Source organism: Triturus cristatus, chromosome 11 (assembly GCF_964204655.1).
Source record: "Triturus cristatus chromosome 11, aTriCri1.1, whole genome shotgun sequence".
In the NCBI taxonomy this organism is placed as follows: Eukaryota; Metazoa; Chordata; class Amphibia; order Caudata; family Salamandridae; genus Triturus; species Triturus cristatus.
In genome coordinates, this window is record NC_140594.1 from 115,149,779 (window position 1) to 115,170,217 (window position 20,439).

Genomic DNA, 20,439 nt, shown 5'->3' on the forward strand with positions numbered 1-20,439 from the left:
TTGTTGTAGACCCTTAGACAGCAATTCTACTTCTTAATGGTCCTGCCTGCCGAAATAATGGACATCATGATACTAATACTTTGTTAAAATAATACTAAAATGCACATACAATTCATATAAAATTCCTTCAGTTAAAAAGGGATGTACACAGATGGGGGGCATTTTTAGGAAAACTGTACAGATACACCACATAGAAAATAGGAAGCCTGCCACCGAAAATGCTATAGGGAGACTAGCATCATATTTCAGTAACCTGAAAGCCCCTGAACATTGCCTGGTTCCCAAATTTCTGCATATCTGGATCAGGCATCGTTTCCTTGCTTTCTTATAGCCAGTGCAGAAAAAAAACACGTGGTATTCAGATTCTTCTGCGCCATTGCAGGCCGGGCAACCCAATGTTTGTAGGCACACCCAATTATTCATAAAAGCACGCAGTGGCAATACCCCGTGCCTAAATTGAAAATAAAGCTTCCTTGCGGCAGCCGGCTTGATGACTTTGAGTACCGGCTCTAGTATGTACTGCTATTGAATTTCCAAGAAGGCTACAGTGAGCTTTCCTATTGAATGGTTCCCCTGTAGTTGGGCCAGTTTGTACTTCCAATAGCAAATCTTTAACTCTTTCCTTGACACTGTGGAACATGTTGTTTCTGGATTTTCCCACAGAGTACCCTGACCCATGAGCGTGAGGGTGTTCCTGACATAGGTAAGCCATGGTAGTCTTCCCCGCCCCAGGTAGACTCATCACCTCCCTTAGTTCTCTCCTGTAGTCGACCAATTCTGGAGTAACCCATAAGCGTCTCCAGAATAAAAGGGGTCTCAGGGAAACTTCTTCCTCAATTGACCTGCCCCCCAGATCTAATCGTAGTGGTATGAATGGTGTACTACGGGGGAGACCAAACAATTGTCTAACAAAGGAGTTTTCCACTTGTGTTAGGCTATCAATGCGACAGTGGCCCCACATTTCTGCTCCATAAAGAGCAGCACCTCTAGCTTGTACCTTGTATATTTCTAATACTGGCCCACCGGTTTATGGCTAGAGTTTCGGTTTGGACAAGGAAGTGAGAGCCAAACAGGTATGATCCCAGTTTCTTCAGGGACCAAACCACAGCAAAGGCTTCTCTCTCAATGGCAATCCAACACTGCTCTTTGGGGAGAAGCCTCCTGCTTATGAAAGTAACGGGTTGGTCATGGCCATCATCATTGGTCTGGAATAAGACCGCTCCTATCCCATGTTCCAAGGCATGTGTCTGCACTATGAACTGCATGGTATAATCTGGTGCTTTCAGAATGGGTGCTGGACACATTGCTTCCTTCAAGGTGTCAAACGCCTTTTGACAGCTCACTGCTGTAATTAAATGTTTTGGGCATCTTCTTGGAGGTCAGTTCAGTGTGGGGGGGCCACAATAGACCCATATCCCGTCACAAACCTCCTGTAGTACCCAGTCAAGCCAAGGAATGCCCTGACTTTTGTCTGGGTGGTTGGAGCTACCAAGTCCAGAATGGTCTAGATCTTGGGTTGTAGGTGTTGAACTTGGCCTCCACCTACAAGGTGGCCCAAGTATACAACTGTGCCCTGCCCTATCTGGCTCTTGCCTTGATAGTGAGGCCCGCACTCTGCAGAGCCTTCAAAACCTCACCAGGGTGAATCAGGTGATACTACCAGGTGGAGCTAAAGACAGCAATATCAAGATATGCTGCACTAAAGGCTTCCAGCTCAGCAAGGACTTTGTTCACCAGCCATTGGAAGGTAGCTGGTGCATTCTTTAGTCCAAAGGGCATCGCAGTAAACCCTGGGGTTGAGAATGCTGATTTTTCTTTGGCTCCCGGGGTCAGGCCTACCTGCAAGTACACTGATGTGAGGTCAAATGTACTGAGATGTTTGTCTGCCCCTAACCTATCAATTAGTTCATCAGCCCTAGGAATTGGATATGCATCAGTTTTTGTCATAGAATTAAGGCACATATAGTCCACACTAAACATAATTTATTTATTTCCACCCTGGGGGTCAAATTTGGGAACTAAAACAACTGGGCTCAATGACACCCAATTTCAGCAGCTTTCTTACTTCAGCCTTGATGCAGTCCTTGGCATGATCAGACTGCCTATAGATTTTATGTTTGACAAGTAGGCTATCACCAGTGTCCACATCATGTGTACACCAGTTAGTCTGACCAGGGGTCAAGGAGAAGAGCTGAGCAAACTGATTTAGGACTTCCCTGCAATCAGTCTTATGTTGGACTGTGAGGCTGTCTAACTATACCACTCCATCAACGGATCCATCTTTAGGGTTTTTTAAAAGGAGGTCAGGGAGAGAGGTTCACTCTCTTCTTCCCGCTCCTCATCTGTGACCATGAGCATGGTCAGTTTAGCCACGTCATTACAGGGTTTAAAGTGGCTCATATGGATGACCCTCTTGGGGTTCCTGTAAGTGCCAGGGTCTACCAAGTAGGTGACCTCCCCCTTTCTCTCGAGGATAGGGTAGGGCCCAGTCCATTTGTCCTAGAGGGCCCTAGGAGTCACAGGCTCCAAACCCCATACCTTCTGCCCTGGTTGAAACTCCACCACAACAGCCTTTTGCTCATACCAGAGCTCTTGGAGCTTTTGGTTGGACTCAAGATTTTTGTTTGCTTTTTTCATGTACTCTGCCATCCTGGACTGAAGGCCAACCACATAATCCACAAAATCTTGTTTAATTTCTTTGAGAGGTCGCGTCCATCCTTCTTTATTAAGACACAATGGTTCTCTTGCAGGATGACCAAACAGAAGTTTAAAGGGGGAAATCCCTACTCCCTTCTATCGTACCTCTCTGTAAGCAAAAAGCAGGCATGGTAGCAAAACATCCTATCTACTTCTGAGCTTTTCAGGAAGTCCACAGATTTCACCTTTCAGGGTTTTGTTAAACCATTCAACAAGCCCATTTGTCTGCAGACGGTATGGGGTAGTGAACTTATAAGTCACTCCACACTCATTCTACGTGTTTTAAGTAGGCAGACATAATGTTTGTTACTCTGTCTGATATTGTAACACTGTCTGATACTACCTCCTTTGGAAAACCAACCCGGGCAAAAATACCAAGGAAGGCCCTAGCCACTGCAGGGTCAGTGGCAATCTTCAGGCGAATGGCATCAGGATACCTGGTGGCATGATCCACTACTACCAGTATAAATCTGTTTTAGATGCTGTCTGAGGGTCAAAGGCCCAACAATGTCAATCCTAACCCTCTCAAAGGGCACCCCAACCACTGGAAGTGGCATAAAGGGGGTCTTTAGGTGGCTACCTGTCTTGCCACTGGCTTGATAGGTGGCACAGGAGTTACAAAACTCCTTTACCTTCTGGGACATCTCTAGCCAGTAGAAGCAGTTCACCAACCTATTCCACGTTTTGGTCTGGCCAAGATGCCCAGCTAGGGGAATATCATGGGCCAATTGTAGGAGAAACTCTCTAAACTGCTGAGGCCAAACCACTTTCCTGTTGGCTGCAGGTTAGGGGTCTCTGGCCTCAATATAAAAGAGTCCCTCCTCCAAATAGGTACTGTGGGAACCACTGACACTGTCCCTTTCCTGATGAGCAGCTTGCTGCCTCAGGCTTTCAAGAGTGGGACAGGTTCCCTGCCTGGCATAGATGGTCCTCCTGGGCCCAAGAGTTCTGCTGTGTAAGGCCCAGGCTCCTGGGGCTCACTTCCCTCTGAGGCTTCCAAGTCTTCTCCCTGGGGAGAGGGGACTTGATTTGGTGTCTGTTTAGATGCTGGTTTCCCAGACTTCTTCCCTTTTCTCTTGAAAGGCTGGTCCATAGTTTTAGGCTCCAGCACTTCTTTTTTTACCCTGGGTTCTACTCTGTGCTCTTGTTTTACACACACCCATTCAGGTATACCCAGCATGGCTGCATGGAATTTTCATTCTACCTCAACCCATGCTGTGGACTCCAAATCATTGCCAAGCACTGTACAGGAATTTCAAAAGCTACCACCACCCTTTTGTGGCCAGTAACCCCTTTCCATTCTAAGGGCACCAATGCCATTGGATGCACCTTAGCCTGATTGTGAGCACTGAGGACTTTATAAGTCTCTCCAGGCAAGTAGTGGTCCGAGGACACCAGTTGCTTAGTCACCATGGTGACACTGGCACCAGTATCACGCAGAGCTACAACTCATATGTGGCTGTTGTTTGTATTGCTCCAGATTACTGGGCCAGAAAGCCAGGGTAGCTACATCCAGTCCACCCTCTGTGACTAGAGTTGCTTTAGCAGGCGCTTTGACTTAGTCAAGGCCCACCTGTGATCCCATCTGGAGAATTACCAGTGCATTTACTGCAGGTGTACTAGAGGCATTCTTTTTGTTTTTACAGGTAGGGTCTTCGGTGTCCAAGGGCCTTACAATCATGACACCAAGCCTTTTGGAATCCCAGTTCTTCCCCTGGTACCCACCCCTTGGCTGTGGAGAGTTTCTGGGCCCACCCTCCTGACCAGATTTTTGGGGGCCTTTAGAAGACTCAATTTTATTTTTGTCCTTTTGGTCACCATCTTTCCCTTGGGGGCTCTTTTTGGCCCCTTTCGTTTGGTCACCCCCACCAGTGACAGTCTTTGTTACCATTGTTTTGACCCAGTGGTCTGCCCTCTTCCCCAATTCTTGAGGAGAAAGTGGACATAGGTCTACCAGATGCTGATGTAACTTCTCATTGTAACAATTACTCAACAGATGCACTTTCATGATTAAATTATAAAGCCCTTCATAGTCATGCACATGGTTACCTGTTAACCATTCACCTAGTGTTTTCACTGAAAAGTCTACTAATTCGACCCAGGACTGACTCTGGTTTGTTCGAGTCTTCCTGAATCTAATCCTGTATTCGTCACTGGTGAGCCCAAAGCCCTTAATCGGGGTACCCTTCATGATGTCATAAGACTCAGCATCTGCCTCATTCAATGTGAGGAGTCTATCCCTGCATTTACCTGAGAACAGTTCCCACAAGAGCGCCCCTGTCCTTTTTGTCTACCTTTATACTGATACATGCGCTTTTGAAACAAGTAAACCATTTTGTGATGTCCTCAGCCTCTACATAATTTAGGGCCAACTCCTTTGGGGAGTTTGGGGTCAAAAGATTCCTCTCTCTTCCTAGTTAGGATATTGCTGCCACCAGGGATGGGTCCTAGGCCCAACTATTTTCTCTGTTTCTTTATGTCCAGGAGTTGAGCTTCTAAAGTAAACCTCCTGACCAATCTTTCTAGGGCAACTCACCTCATCTGAGGGAGCTTCTTCTTCTGAGGCAGGGGTCTTCACCACCTCCTCGGCATCTTCTTCTCTTGTTTAATGTTCCTTCCGGGAATCATCTTCATTTACCTGGTTATGTCTCTGTTCTGCCAAAATCTTGTCTTTGATAACATGAGAACCAGTTTTAACCCCATATCCCTTACAGAAAGGCCATAACTGGGAGTATGACAACTCCTCATATGGTGTCAGGTCGAGCTCCTGATCTTGTTCCTATAGGTTAGACATTATTGTAAAGTCAAAAAACCTTAACACAAGTTTTTAAATTCGAATAACTGGGTTCAAGGATTTAGCCAAGGCTCTAACAGTTAATTTTAAGTATTTGTAAAAATAGACCAATCGAACAATACAACTGGCTAAAGGCAATTTTTGGAATTATTTGTGTGGTCACTTATTGACAGAGTGGTTTCAGCAAACGCAAAGTCGTATACCCCACCGCTAATCCACCAATGTAGGAAGGTGGCTCTCTATATAGTACACTAAAACAAAGTACACTTTGTAGAGAGTCCAGTGAGACCCAGATTGGTATACAGAGGCTAAAGTAGATAATACTAACGCTCTATCTGTGGTAGTGTGGGTGAGCAGTTTGGCTTATCAGAGGGTAGTGCTACACATTTGTTGTACTCACAGAGGCAATAAATGAGACACACACAAGAATAAATCTGAGACCAATTTACAAAAATAACACCAATTGCGTTCTAAGGTAAGTACTTTTAAAGATATGACTTTTCAAAGTTCGCAAAATAATACTATTTTGCGGACAATTGCGCACCATAGAAATCTATGGTAGAAAATAGAAAAATGCGCATAAAAGCATACCGTTGGATCTCAAGGTTTACCTTCTGAGTTTAGGTACGTAGCAAGGCCAGGTCCAATGTTCCACCAGCGGATTATCGGGAGCATCCCGGATTCGGCTGGGAGCAGGGTGCTGAGGTTGTTGGTAGAAGCTGTGCTATGGAGAAGGGGGTTACCAGAAAACACACTTCACAAGCGGATTTAAAGGTAAGTCCGGGGGGTCCTACTCGAGGGAGTAGGTCACAATGGCCTCAGGACCAGGGGAGAACAGCTGGTTCATCAGTATCCAGGCCGGGTGGGCTGAGTCAGAGCAGATAGTTCAGCCAGGCAGCATGCATTGATATATCCTCGCAGTCAGCGGCAGGCAGGTTCCAGGAACGATTCTGGGACAGCTGGGCCACTCAGGAAGTGGATCTTAAGGTTCTCGACGTCCCACGACAGGTGCTTGCTTCTTTGTGAGTTAGAGTCCGGATTGAACTCTTCGTCTCTCTCTGTAGGTTGCAGGGGGGTCCAATACCACAGATATTGGTGTGGCATGGCTCCAGTAGGTCCTGGTGTCTTCACACTTGCTGGGAAGACAGATCTGACCCTTCGGAATGGATGTACCTCTTCTTGCTTGGGTGCTGCTTCAGAGTCGCCGTGGAGCAGAAACTTGGTAAACTGTATTCTGTGGGTTCGGTGCCTGCGGCTGCAGGAGAGTAGTTCCCCTACCCCAAGGGAGTTCTCTGGTGATTGGCGAATGGTTGGAGGTGCTGTGGGGCTTTTGGAAGCCTCACAGTTGCAGGACAAGACAGCACACCATGATGGTAGAGTCCTGGGACCAGCAGGCAGGGTTTTGCACCAAACATCTGCAGCAGATCTTCAGTTCTCCGGTCAGCAGCTCTTATTTCTGTCTGTTTCTTCTTTATGTCCATCGAATCTAAAGTTCAGGGTCCAGGGATGCCACCTAAATACTACATTTAGGGGTGTTAAAGGGAGTAACAGGTAGTAGCCAGTGGGCTACCTACCTTTAGGGTGTCTACGCCCTCTAAGTGACCACTGCCTGGGGAAAGGGGCACTGCCCTTGCCCTGATAGGTTACTTCCTGCCATCTCAAGATGGAGGAATTGGAAAAGTAGTGTCCACATCACCTGCCCCACCTTAGGGGTGGTGCTGGCTGAATGTGGGCACGCCTACTCATCTAACTAATTTTCCTGCCTGTCCTCCTGCTAGATGTGGAGCAGGACAGGGGGGGTTGGCATCTTCCACTATCTGGAGATGCCTGAGTTGCATTTGGCTTTCACCCCATGAGGTCAGAAACATGTCTGTTGGTGACAGGCTGGCTATGTCTAGCCAGAGACCACACCAGTAGGTTTTCAGGGGACCCTCTAAGGCGACCTATGTGTGCATTTATTAATAAATCCAATACTGGCACAGTGAGAATTTATTAAGACAAGATGTTTGGTACTGAACATCTTAGGGTACAGTGAAGCCATCATGGAGCTAGGAAACTCATAATGACAAGTACTCTCCCTGTGCACTTACAATATCCAAGAATGGACTTAGATATGTCACCACATGGAATAAAGTGCACTCCGCATTAGGGCTGTAAGGCCTGCAGTAGGGGTGACTTACCTATGCCTTATGCAGTGTCTGTGGGCGTGGCACACAGGGCTGTGTGCCATGTCAACTCTTCAGTTTTTCCTGCACCAAGAGACGCAGCCTCCAATTGTATTGTGAATGGTTTTGGCGAGGGGTCCCTAGGGTGGCAGAATGTGTGCTGCAGCCCTAGCGGACCCTCCTCAGTCCCAATGCTCTATGTGTCAGGGTACCAATTACTAGGGACTTATAGGGGTTGCTGAACTTGTGACAATTGCGGTACAGTTTCTGGCACTGGGAACCTGGTTAGCAGGGACCCTGTGCACTTTCATTCGAAATCACATCATGTATTAGGTAAAAGGTGGGGGCTAACCATGTCAAAAGAGGCACTTTCCTATTTTATATGCAGTTGTCTAAAGTTTAATATTTTATTCATTTTAGCCACCTGTCTGAGCCTGCCACTACAGAGTTCAGGAGTAGATTGCCATGTGTTTATGTGCACTTGAAACGCTGCATGTGAATGAAGATAGCTTGTAAACACGACAAATAATAAAATTCCGGGTGCCAGGCGATCTTCAACACTCATGCCTGCTAGTACTTGTAAATGATGAGTTAAGTGTCCATTTCTAACAGTTTGGAATTATTTTTGAATAGTTTCACTCTGTTGTGAAAACCTTGCTGTGGACACTGTTCTGTTTTTGTCAACTTTCTTTTTCTCTTTAAGCAGGTCCTGTCTGTGTACTTTATCAATTCTCCTGGACACTTTCTCAAGGCATGTCTTGGGGTACCCTCTCTGTTGGAATGTATTAATCATTTTAGTGTTGTTGATTATACATTTCTGCAGATTAGATGTTATTCTCTTCATCCTTCTGAGTTTGGAAAATAGGAGATTTATTTATTTCCTAGGTAGAATGATTAGTGATGCAGCATGTTGCGTCTATCCGTGGGTTTCGAGTTTAGCTCTGTATGCATCAGTGTAGTAAATAGGATGTGGGGTGATGATGGTTGGTAGAAAGAAAGCTTTATTTGATTACAGGTGCCGCGCAGCAGCCGGCAGAGGCAATGGTCAGGCAGCAAATGAACTCGTAAAATCAAACCAACAATCTACATTCTCAAGTAGAATGCTCTAGGCCAAAACACCCTGGCGCGTGCATCCTGTACAACTAAACATGAGGAGCAGACCACTAACTTATCCTCCTCCTCATAAACAAACAAAAGAAGAGAAAAAGACACCAAGAAGGAAAGAAGGAAAGAAAGAAGAAATTAAGGCACAACAAAAGAAGAGAATAAACATAAGACAAGATAATGACAGACAAGCATGAAGAAACAGATAAAAAGAAACAAAAGAATTAGAGGTATCTGGCAGGAACAAAACGTTGCCTGTTGCTCCTGCGTAAACAGGACAGCAGAGAGTCTAGAAGAAAAAGACTCATCTTCGTCACTTTGTTCGCAACGCAAATTATTACTAATATGACCTCCAGAATTTCTTACAATTCTTGACACATTCCACCAATGTTTGCTATCAACTCTGACAGCATTACCACAAACTTTATCTACAACTAAAGGATCAGTGAACTTCAAATTCCCCTTCTTGCTGTTAACAGGAATCTTCACACATACCTAGGCTGTCCGGAAATCGGTTAAAACCGATTGTGCCCGACAGTACCCTACCGGCTGAAAATCAGCTGACCCGGTTTAAACCAAGTGTCACTGATTTTCATATTTGTTGTACCTCCTGGCCACTTGGTGGAGCCAAAGCAGTACAATGGCCCCCGCTCGAAGTTCATATGGAAGCAGAAGTGGAGCAATGTGCGGGAGAGGAGGTAACGGTGTGTGATAATGGGTGGTAGGGACATCCAGGCACTTGCCGGTGTACACTCACGCAGCCCTGGCCCCTTGTGGGCACCAGAATTCTTCTTGGAATTCTTCTTTTACTCTTTTCGGTAATCGGGGCTGCTCGCCTCACCAAGAGCTGGCTCTCTCTGTTAGCCTGATGGGACAGTGCCTCCGTTGAATAACCTTTCCCCATTGATATTCACAGGTCCCACCGGTTGCCGCAGCGAGGACCTCGTACAGAAGGGGCCAACAGAGGTGAGGTAGGGAGGGTTCGAGAAGTGGGCGCGTGGCTATACAGCTGACTTCAGGATAGAGCCACAGCTTCCTCTGGGGTAGAGCGATGTTCCGTCTAGAGCTGCTCTGCTACTTATTGCCGCCTGCAGAATCAGCACTACAAATGCAAGGGTGGAAACGGGCTCTAAGTGTGTAGAGTGGGAAAGGCCGGGCTTGTTTGTTTACTAAAGGAAGAGCTTGTGCTTGTTATCCTGTAAAGGGGAGGTGACTGTACGAACCTCAGTGGATGAAGGTTTAGTTGGCCCTGCTGCTGGTAGGTTACACAACCATGTCTCCAGCAGCCAGTCATCGTCAGTAACATTACTCGAAGCCAAGACATCACCTCACCAAAGGCCAGCCATTCCTGGGGCGTCATTACTGTGAAGATTAGCAGGCAGTGAAAACGAGTTCCTGCTTTCCTTATGCACGAATTAAGAGGCATCTGAGATAAACACTGACCCGCGTGAGAGAGCACAAGACCTCCCCCACCCCACCCACCAGCAGAGAAGCAGCCCTTCTAAACACTCAAGAATTAAAGAAACAGGCAGTCACAAAAATAATTTCCGGAAATATGGCCTGCTGGCTAAGTTATTCGCAAGAACCAGCAGACCCGAGTTAGAGCCACTGTGTGATTCTGGGCAAATGGATTAATCTTCCATAAACTTGATTCACAGAGAACTGAAAAGTGCACTAGGCTCTCTAATGGACCAGATTTCTGTAATTTTCAGATATGGCCACTATCCGTTTTTTCCTTATTACCTAAAACCAGCGTGAATTGATTCTCACACGGCCCTGTGAACTGTTTGCTCCAGGAATGATGTAACTCGGAATCCAAAGCTGACCCATGACCGTGTCTTCGGTCCTTGTCAAGGGTAATTGCCCAACCCTTTATTTCATTGGTTTAAAAGGTTTTCCCTCTTGTCTGTAATGCAATGTTATCTTGTTTTTATTTTTGTTTGTGTTCGGGCATGATCATAACCTGCTGGCTGCCACTAGCGCGCCTTTTGATTGTCTTCTGTTCTCGGACTAAAACGGATGGAAGCTCAGCCACACCATAAGAAAATCTTGGCTGCGCTCGTAGTTTGAAGGAATAATCTTCACCAGGTTTTAAATGTTTTTCATTGCGAGAGAGAGTTTTGGTAAGGAAATAAGGAAGTTAAAAGGAAACATTGCGAAGGCATTTTTCCGTGGCTGATAGCTTACTTGGAGGGAGCCCATGCGATGACACCCCCCGACAAAGAGTTAAACGCTTAGAGAAGTAAAACCGCATTATCGGCACATACTTCAAACAGCAAAAGCATTTTACAGGGCTTCAATTATCCCGGATTAGTAATTAGAGGACACAATGAGCAGGAAGCCATTCTACGAATAAAGCAATACAAACTTGTTTACAGGTACTATTTAGTATCATGAAGAAGTTATAATGTGCGAGGTGGCCTTTTCCCCCAAAATGTGGGTACAGCACAGTGTGTGTCTTGTCTTCCTGTACTGCTTGGTCTCATCTGGCCCCCGCATCATTAAGGTTCACATGCAGTGCTTAATTTGTAAACAATTAGGTGCCAGGGCTCTTGCCAGAAGGCTACGGCAACTTAAACTATCCATTGTTGCTGCCAATGACTGTACCAAGACAACTACTATCCCTTACACTTTTGCAGGTGTTACAATTCATACCATTCCCGGCCCCAAAGCTCTAAGAATGGCTTGTGTGGCAGTTATTATCACTTGCTTATATTTATTCAGTAGGGATAATTTAGAAACACATAGCATACACTTTTGAGTACACCAATGGCAACGACTGGCTGATGAGAAATATCTAAGCCAGTGATTTGATTAATTAGTTTGTCTGGGTAGGATTAATGTTCACATTTGACCCTTCCCCATCTGCTACACAGCGGGGGGCATTTAGACAGACGAGGCACAAGTTGCTTTTCTGATGACCACTAAACCCAATGTTACCTAGGAAAATGGCGGAGGTATTTCACCAAACCTTGGCACTGAACTTAATAAGAATTTATGTGGCCTGCACATATTCCAACCGGAGTTCCTTTCCATAGGTATAGGCCATTGCCTTAGAACAAACCACTGTGCCAGCTGTAGGTAATTTTCTAAGTAGACAGTAGGGTCATAAATAGAGTGTGTGATAAATGCAAACCTTTTCCCCTTTTCTACCCCTCCCCAACCCTTCTCAATCCAATTAACTGATTAACATATCCACCACTCAAATTACTTTCGTATTTCACTATACTAATTCAACACTAATCCTATGGGTTCCAGAGTAGCATGCTACTCTCCAAAAAAGCGCTTCAAAACCCCATCAGGGGTAGCAATTGCAACATAAATATAAATTTCTTCCTATCTTCTGTCCTGCCACCTACCCTTCTCTATCCAAATAACATATCCACTTCTTGAATTACTTCATATTTCACTATACTAATTTTCAACACTAATCCTTTACAAGTTACAGAGTAGCGTGCGAAGGGGCGCAATACAGGGAGAAATGCAAGGGAGGCTGGAGGTAGTTTGCGCAGATGTTTGGGGAGCGGACGGTCACCTTCATGAAGGCGGGGGGCTTTCATGGCGCAAGGCAGTAAGGACACACGGGGATGATGCTGGAGATGGAAGGAACAGTGGGTGGCGCGCTGGTGGGCACACACAGGCGGTGGAGCGTGCAATAATTTGAGTGTCTGGCATGGCGGCAGCGAAAAGATTACAGAAGGCTAATTGTGCCCTCCCCCCTGTCGACGGACAGGGAGCAAGGAAGATTGTCTGGGTGGTGCCTGGGACCTGCCAGTGCTACTCCGGGAGGGTGGGGGGGGCATAATGTTGGGCCGCAGGAGAGGCTAATTTGGCCTATTGGCTGCACCATTCGTTGGGGGTACTCGTACGAGGAGACCGGAAGTTAGGTCAGGGTCCGCGATAACGTAGTCAGTTCTCCTCCCTCAAAAAATCAAAGGTTGCACACACCGAAAAAAATATACAGCAAAAAGCAACTGTTAAACCTTACTCTGGTTATGCATTAGCTCTACTATGAAGTTGCCTTAATGAAGCGCCAAAGTGTTAGACATTCCAAATTATATTTGATAAAATATTTTAACTCTAAATATTTTTGCTCTTGCGTCAACCCCCAATCCCCATGCGTTTTCAAATGCAGAAGGCTGCTTATACATGTATGACTACTGTGCTGGTTTTGTTCGACTTGCATTTGTTTGGTAAAAGGCACCTCATCGCTATTGTTGATGGGAAATGAAGCAGCTTCTGGACTCCTTCTCTTGGGAGAAATTGAATGACCACATTTTTCAATTCAGGTTGTTCTTCTCTTTCGTTATTGTGAACCGTCTGTTTTCCAAAGATTTACTGAAGAAATATTGTATGGTGTACTACAATAAGTTTGACTTGTAAAAATGTATTTGGACCTCATATACATTGTACGTACACTGTCTATATACCATGCATCAGTGAAGAAAGCAAGCCATAATAAAAGCAAAGCGTTCCATAAACACCGGTAAAACACTGTTTCTACTGTTTTTTATGGTGCAAAAATGAGTAACCACTGAAAAGCACTGTTTTTTTAAGAGTTTGAAATCACTGGAAAACACTGAAAAAACACCACCAGAATTTGCCAAAAATAGAAACTGAAAACAGGAAAGTCTACATGTACCACATCACCAACAGTAAAAGAGTGGGGAACAGATCTTTTCCTGAAATCAAAATACGTTTTTTTGTCTAGTTTGAGCTTGGAAAACATTCTCTCTCACAGTTTCATCCATGTCGATCACAGAGTTCATCTTCACCCACTTCGACATCCATCCAGGGCACACTTTAGAACATGGTTTCCTGCCTCGCAAAAGTTCATAAGGACACACTTTTGTAGATGAGTGGGGTGTGGTACGATAGGACCAAAGCATGGATCTAACAGCATTCTAGACATTGCACTTGCCTGCCAACGCCCACTGCACACAGTTGTTGAGCACCATATTCATGCGTTCCACTAAACCATTCGTTTGTGGGTGATAGAGAGAACTCCTGGAATGAGTTATACCCCCTTGCTTAAAACAAAACTCAAACTCTTGACTGACAAATTGCACACCATTACCACAAGCAGGAAGGACATTGAAAGGACCAACAAGGTCAATGCCAATTTCTCCCATGGCCTGGCAGGTAACTCAATGGGTTGAAGGGGCAGAGTTCTCAGATTGAAACCCTTTTCAGCACTGGAACACACCACACACGCACCCAGTTACACATCAACATCTTTGTCATCTGAGGCCACCAAAAATATTCTCGCAACCTCCTTTTCGTAAGCGTCTTGCCCAAGTGCCCCTCATGTGCTCCTTTGACCAATCTCGCTCTCAGCACATCTGGGGGAACAAGCCTGTCACCGCGCACCAACAAACCATCTTCCACAGAAAGTTCCATTGAGACCTTCACAAAAGTTTGTAAAGAGTAGGACACATTTTTATTCTCTATGCCAACCATCCTTGACATATTTGACAACACGGCAGAGTAAGGCATCTTTTGCAAGTTCGTCTCTTCATTCTTTTACACTCACGGCACACACGTCATTCAGGGCCAAACTTGCAACAAAACTGTCATCCTCATCATCTTCATCAACTTCACCATCATCTTCAACTGGAAACCTAGAAAAATAATCAGCTCTTCCATTCTTGTTACCAGGAATGTATGATACTTCAAAATCGTGCTACAATAGCTTAGTGGACAAACGAGCGATTTTAGGAGTGTGTTCTTTCAGCCTATCCCCTGAGAGAATAGAGACAAGGGGACTGTGATCAGTGCGTAATTGGAAATGTCTACCCCATATGTAGGGATTAAATTTCCTGACAGCACGCTAGGAGCTCTCTCTCGATTACAGCAAAACACATCCTGACAACGGTCATCCCAAACAAAAAAAACACTCTTCTTGAGCATGTTAGTGAGTGGCTGAACTCTAGCAGCATAGTCTTTGACAAGACCAGGTCTGAGCTCAACACCATGCTCCGATAGAACATGTCCCAAGTATTCTACCTTCTGGACTTTAAACACACACTTTTCTTTCTTCAATACAACCCCACTATCCTGCAAAACGTCAAGAACGCAATACAGATTTTCGTCATGAGATTCACTTGAATCACCATAGATCAAAACGTCATCTTGAAAAACGACAACACCTTTGATACCTTTAAGCATGCAAGACATAATTCTCTGAAATACTGCGGAGGCCAGCCCAAAGGGCATGCAACAGTATTGGAAGGAATCGATAGGTGACACAAGCGCAGTGAGATGTCTAGAAGCAGGATCTAAAACAACCTGGTGAAAAGCTGATGTAAATCCAGCTTGCTGAACCACTTGGAACCACTGATCATTGACAACATGTCAGAGATCTTTGGAAGAGGATGGGAATCCACCCAAATGTTCTTATTGAGGCTGCACAAGTCAACACAAACGCGAAGTTCGCTATTTTCTTTCTTCGTGACAACCAAAGGAGATAGCCAAAGAGAAGATTCTATTGGCTCTATAATTCTTTTCTGACACAAACCATTAAGCTCCTGTTCCAATTGGTCCCTGACACTGAACTGTACGTTTCTGATCCTGTGCTTAACAGATATGGCACCATCCTTAACTCTGATGACATGAGAAACCTTTTATCTGGCCCTGTTCCTTGCTAAACACAGAGGAATAATACTCAGACACTTTATCAACAAAATCATCAGAGCGAATAATTTAAACCTGATCTTTTGTACCAGGTCGAAGCAATATTTTGAACACGCCCTGGTGAAACCATCCAAGGATGGACAATCCTTTGATCGCCACATACACCTTGCCATGTATTCCTCTGCCCCTGAACTCCAGGATATCTTCAAAATATCCAGCCAATTCGATTCTCCTCCCGTCATATGAAACAGGGGACCTGTCTGGTAGCATCAAAGAACGAGTACTCCAAACCTCACCAAATAATGCCTGGGTAATCATCGTTATCCTTGCTCCTGAATCGACTAATAAACACACACTCTTCCCTCCAATGTCAATATCCACATAAGGGTCAACACACTCGGGAATGTCACCTTCAGTGACGTGCATTTCACTTACAACAACAACAACCATATCCTTCAGGTCATCTTGTATACTAGTGTAATTTTCATCGCAGCGCTGTGCTATGGACACATTCGCAATAGGAGAAGAGACTTGCTTTGCATCAGTAGTGGAAGAACTCCCACGCTTTCCACTTAGACAAACCTTTGCAAAATGTCCTAATTTCCCACACACTACGCAAACAACATATTTTGCAGGACAAGGTCACCCAGACTTGAAATGTGAAAGATTACTACAACGGTAACTAACATTAGATTGTTTGAGTAATCTGTTCTCTGGATGCTGAGTAACACTGTTCTTCATATCCCTTGTGCAAACCACAGTCACGATTTTATTAGTTGCTACCTTTTCATCTAATTCTTTCACAGAAACCTTTGAAAGTTCAATGCATTTAGCAGTACGTATTGTCTCATCAAGAGAGGCATTGCCCATGGATAGCAATTTCTGCTGAATATTCTTGTCAGAACATTTACATATGTATTGGTCTCTAATCAATTGCTCTGTGAAAGCTTCAAATTGACAGTCATCTTTGAAGGTATCAACGTCCTCTCCAGGTCTTTGTTTATGTTTGAAAACTTTGTGCCTGATCACTACAAGACTGGGCTGAACGTCAAAGCGTAATTCCAATTTCTTGACGGCCTCCACAAATTCATCTAGTTCTTCTTCATCTTGGGCACGTACTAAGGCAGGCAAATGTTTGTGCACAGACCTTCCTTCAAAGCCCAAAGAAGGCAGCAGAAGATTCTTTTTTCTTTCAGCCCTATAGCGTGATGCACCAATGGCGCCAAGATAGGTTACACCTGCGTCATACCAATTTTTCCATGAGATTGGTGGATTACCTGGTGACTCACGAAAAGGTGGAGGAGGAGATAGAGAAAAAACGATTTTCTGTAATGAACGTTGAAAACTACCAATTTTTTTAATCTCCCCCCAAAAAAAAATATGTAGAGATCTGAATGCTTTAACAGAACATCATTGAAAGTATAAACTTACCAACCGTACATCATAAGCTAAGAACATTACAGTGCAATTTTCATGTTTTCAGTAAATAGAAGGAATGCATACAATGTATATGGCACTGAGACGCAAGAAGTGCATGTCTTTGATGTGAGCAACAAACTGGAATGTGTGAACCATAACCCCTTCAGCGCTCATGACGGAGCCACTCCGTCATGAGCCACGGGTGCCGTGTGCTCATGACGGAGTGGTTCCGTCATGCTGCGGCCGTTGGCCGCCGCTCCTCCCACGCTGCGCTGATTCCCCGCCTGTGCGGGCGATTAGCGCAGTGGGCGGAGTCATGACGGAACCACTCCGTCATGAGCACAGCTCAACCGTGGCTCATGACGGAGTGGCTCCGTCATGAGCACAGCGCCACCGCGCTGCCCCCAAACCCCCCCCAGCGCTGCGGCGGAATTCCCGCCACAGCGAAGGGGTTAATGACACGCCAGGTGTGCATGCCACCGATGAGAACAGTTGACTGACACACTTGGTGTGCGTACCACTGATGTGGATAAAATGTGCATAAAAAAATTACTTGAGCTGGCACTCCGGTAATGCACTTGTACACAATGTATAGGCTGTGAACTGACACACTTGGTGTGCATGCCACTGACGTAGAGAAAACTGCAGTAAAATTCTTGTGTTGACGCACCAGTATTATGCATATGGGCGGACAAGAAACATGGAATGTGTGTGCCACTGTATTTCAACACGCTAGACTGAAAGAAGATGCAAGCTCCTGCTTGCGGTGTAATTTTGTAGCCAAGCTAGACAAAAAGATTTTTTTTTTTTTAAGTGAGCGTGTCACTGTACTAGTCACGCTCATGACTGCAATGAGGTTCAGACTCCAGTTCGCAATTCGGCTTTGTTAATCCTCGTTATTCAATAAAATTTAGTCTTTTTTCCTACTATCAAAATGGCTGTTGCGTCTTGCGTAGACGTTTCTGTATTTCCAATGCATTTTCTACTTGTAAAATGGCTGCCACGTTGTACATTTAGTGGAAACGACAACACGTAGACAAGACGTGCTCGTGAGTGAAAGACTACTACCAAAATGGCGCTTGCGTGTCAAAAACAACTAGCACGCAGACCGCACTGACCAAGCTGTGTGCAGTACGTTACAAGCGTCTCACCTCTTCAATCCTCTTGCATGCCGAAGCTGCTTAACTTTGAAATAAAAACAATCAACAGTACCCCGCAGTCTTGCCCGGGGTGCCTCACCAGAGTTCTTTACCGCTTCGTCCCGGAAGGAGGTATCTGCACTGATTTGGTGGACTGGCAAACACAATGAGCTTCAACATCGAAGACCGTGGGTTCAGCGGACACCTGAAACTCGTTGCCAACAATTTTGTAGTAAATAGGACGCGGGCCGATGATGGTTGGTAGAAAGAAAGCTTTATTTGATTACAGGTGCCGTGCAGCAGCCGGCAGAGGCAATGGTCAGGCAGCAACTGAACTCGTAAAATCAAACCAACAATCTACATTCTCAAGGAGAATGCTCTCGGCCACAACACACTGGCGCGAGCATCCTGTACAACTAAACATGAGGAGCAGACCACTACAATCAGGTCAATGCCTTTTTTTAATTCTCACATCAAGATAACATATGGCCTCATTGTTAACCTTAAGTGTGAACGTACATAATCCGATTTGTTCCAAATTCAAAAACTGTCATAAATTAATCTTAAATATAACTTGAGACCAGTTTTCCATGTTCCTTTTTAAATTTATACATGTAGATATTTATGAGGGTGCTTCCCTGAAGAGGGGGCGGGGGGTTGAGTGTGTACGCAAACGAATACGGCTCCGTATCCATCCCACTGTTTTATCCCTAAGTAAATAGATATAATCCAGCTGCAGGCGTGAGGACCCTCTGAATAATTGGAGTGTTGAAGCCAGGGAAGTAAGAAAGCCTTGAATCAGAACTTGGCGGTAGGACGAGTTGGGCGGCAGCACCCTGCACCGGATCGCCAGGGCCTATGGCTGCAACAAAGCATCGTTACCACACCGAGCAGCATACTGCACACCGCCCGCAAGGGAGAGGTATGGATTCCGGTGAATCGGCAGGAGCAGGGAGAGAGAGGCAAGCACATTGGTGGAGCCAACACTCAAGACTTCTGTGGAGGGCTGCAGCCGAGGCGCGGAAGGCAAACCCGGACCAGATGACCCCTCAACGGAGGCATACAAGACTGGCGCACGAAGCGGGCCCGGCCGCACATGAGCATTGGAGTGGAAGCACGGTGCGGCGGACTGGTGCTCACAGCTCATTGAAGGTTGTGGCCGCCTAGGGAGGAGGAGGCATCAGGGACAGGCAGAAAACTCCCAGGCGAGCCCCATCAGCCCAACAGTTGGATAACCTTGGAATCCCGGTTGGGGCATGGAGGCCGAATCAGGACTGGGCTGCATCGCGGTGATCCTGGACTGGACTCGGAGGGCAGATCAGGCTAAGGCCCATGCCTGCTGACGTATTGACAGCACTGAGACGGTAAGGCCTCGTCGGGCCTTCCACCCCCCCCGCTTTGAGACTTGAGACATCCGAGGCATTAAATAACAGATGCGGATGGCTGTATGCATTGTCTGAGGAAAAGGAAGTCATATTACCCCAGGCAGTAAAATACTGCAGCCTATTAAAAATGGGCGGGCCCGGGGGTCTCATCGGGCATAGGCCTCTCAGCGATGACACGTCCTCAGCAGGGAGGTGCCAGGGGTGTGCTAGTGAACCACCCCTTCATGCACCACCCCTCCATGCAGACAAATGGGAAATCCCAGGCATGAGGATAGAGGTCTGTGCTAGCAACCACACCAAGTGTTGCTCTATCTAAACATAGAGGAGAATTGAAGTGGCCCCGCCTGGAAAACCTACAATGCAAGACAGATTAGGAAACAAGCATCATGATGCACACACTGTAGAGCGGGCACTCCCACACCAGTTGGGCTCTGCCAGGGCCTTGTGGCAGCTGCCGACAAGGCGAGAATGTCTCTACTATGGGAAACAACAGTTGTGCTCTAATAATTTCCAGCAACATAGCCGAAGACTAGCCTGTTGTAAATCCATGCCGATACCCAAAAGATCTGCGGGAAACCACCGGGAGTACTTTGTCACGTATCCTGAGCAAGAACATTCAATCCCACAGCAACAGACATTGTGCGAAGTGCGAACCCTACATGCCTTCGTCGCAAAAACTGGTCATGGGCCGGCAAAGGTCAAACAACTCACAATCAACCATGCACTCGGATGCGGGTGAAGCATCGTATCCAGGGGGCGATAGAATCCAAGAACCTTCGCAGGCAGCTCTATCAGCTAAACTGGACTCTGTTCTAGTCGCAGTCAAAAAAATAGATTGAATCAAACGTGCACATTCTTGGAATCTAAAATAGACAAAGTCACATCCTACTTCACTCTCATGAGGACTGATCATCGTAATCTGGCTGACAAAGTCCACGCCAATGAACTTGCATTAACAAATCTACAGCCAACCACCCACAGACATGCGGTGGCGCTGCAGGACCTTCTAGATCGAGTAAATTCTTTGGAGGACGCGGAAGGGCGCTCGTGCCGCAACAATGTCAGAGTGGTAGGCCTCCCAGAAGGAGAGGAGGGACAAGGCC

At 45.9% G+C, this 20,439-nt stretch overlaps 2 protein-coding genes across 4 annotated transcripts in view; one reads left to right on the plus strand and one right to left on the minus strand.

The window, feature by feature from the left end:
- Positions 1–20,439, minus strand: part of GGT1 (gamma-glutamyltransferase 1) — a 655,664-nt gene that overhangs the window by 599,216 nt on the left and 36,009 nt on the right. The gene's annotated exons all lie outside the window — the stretch shown is intronic.
- Positions 1–20,439, plus strand: part of LRRC75B (leucine rich repeat containing 75B) — a 180,583-nt gene that overhangs the window by 61,522 nt on the left and 98,622 nt on the right. The gene's annotated exons all lie outside the window — the stretch shown is intronic.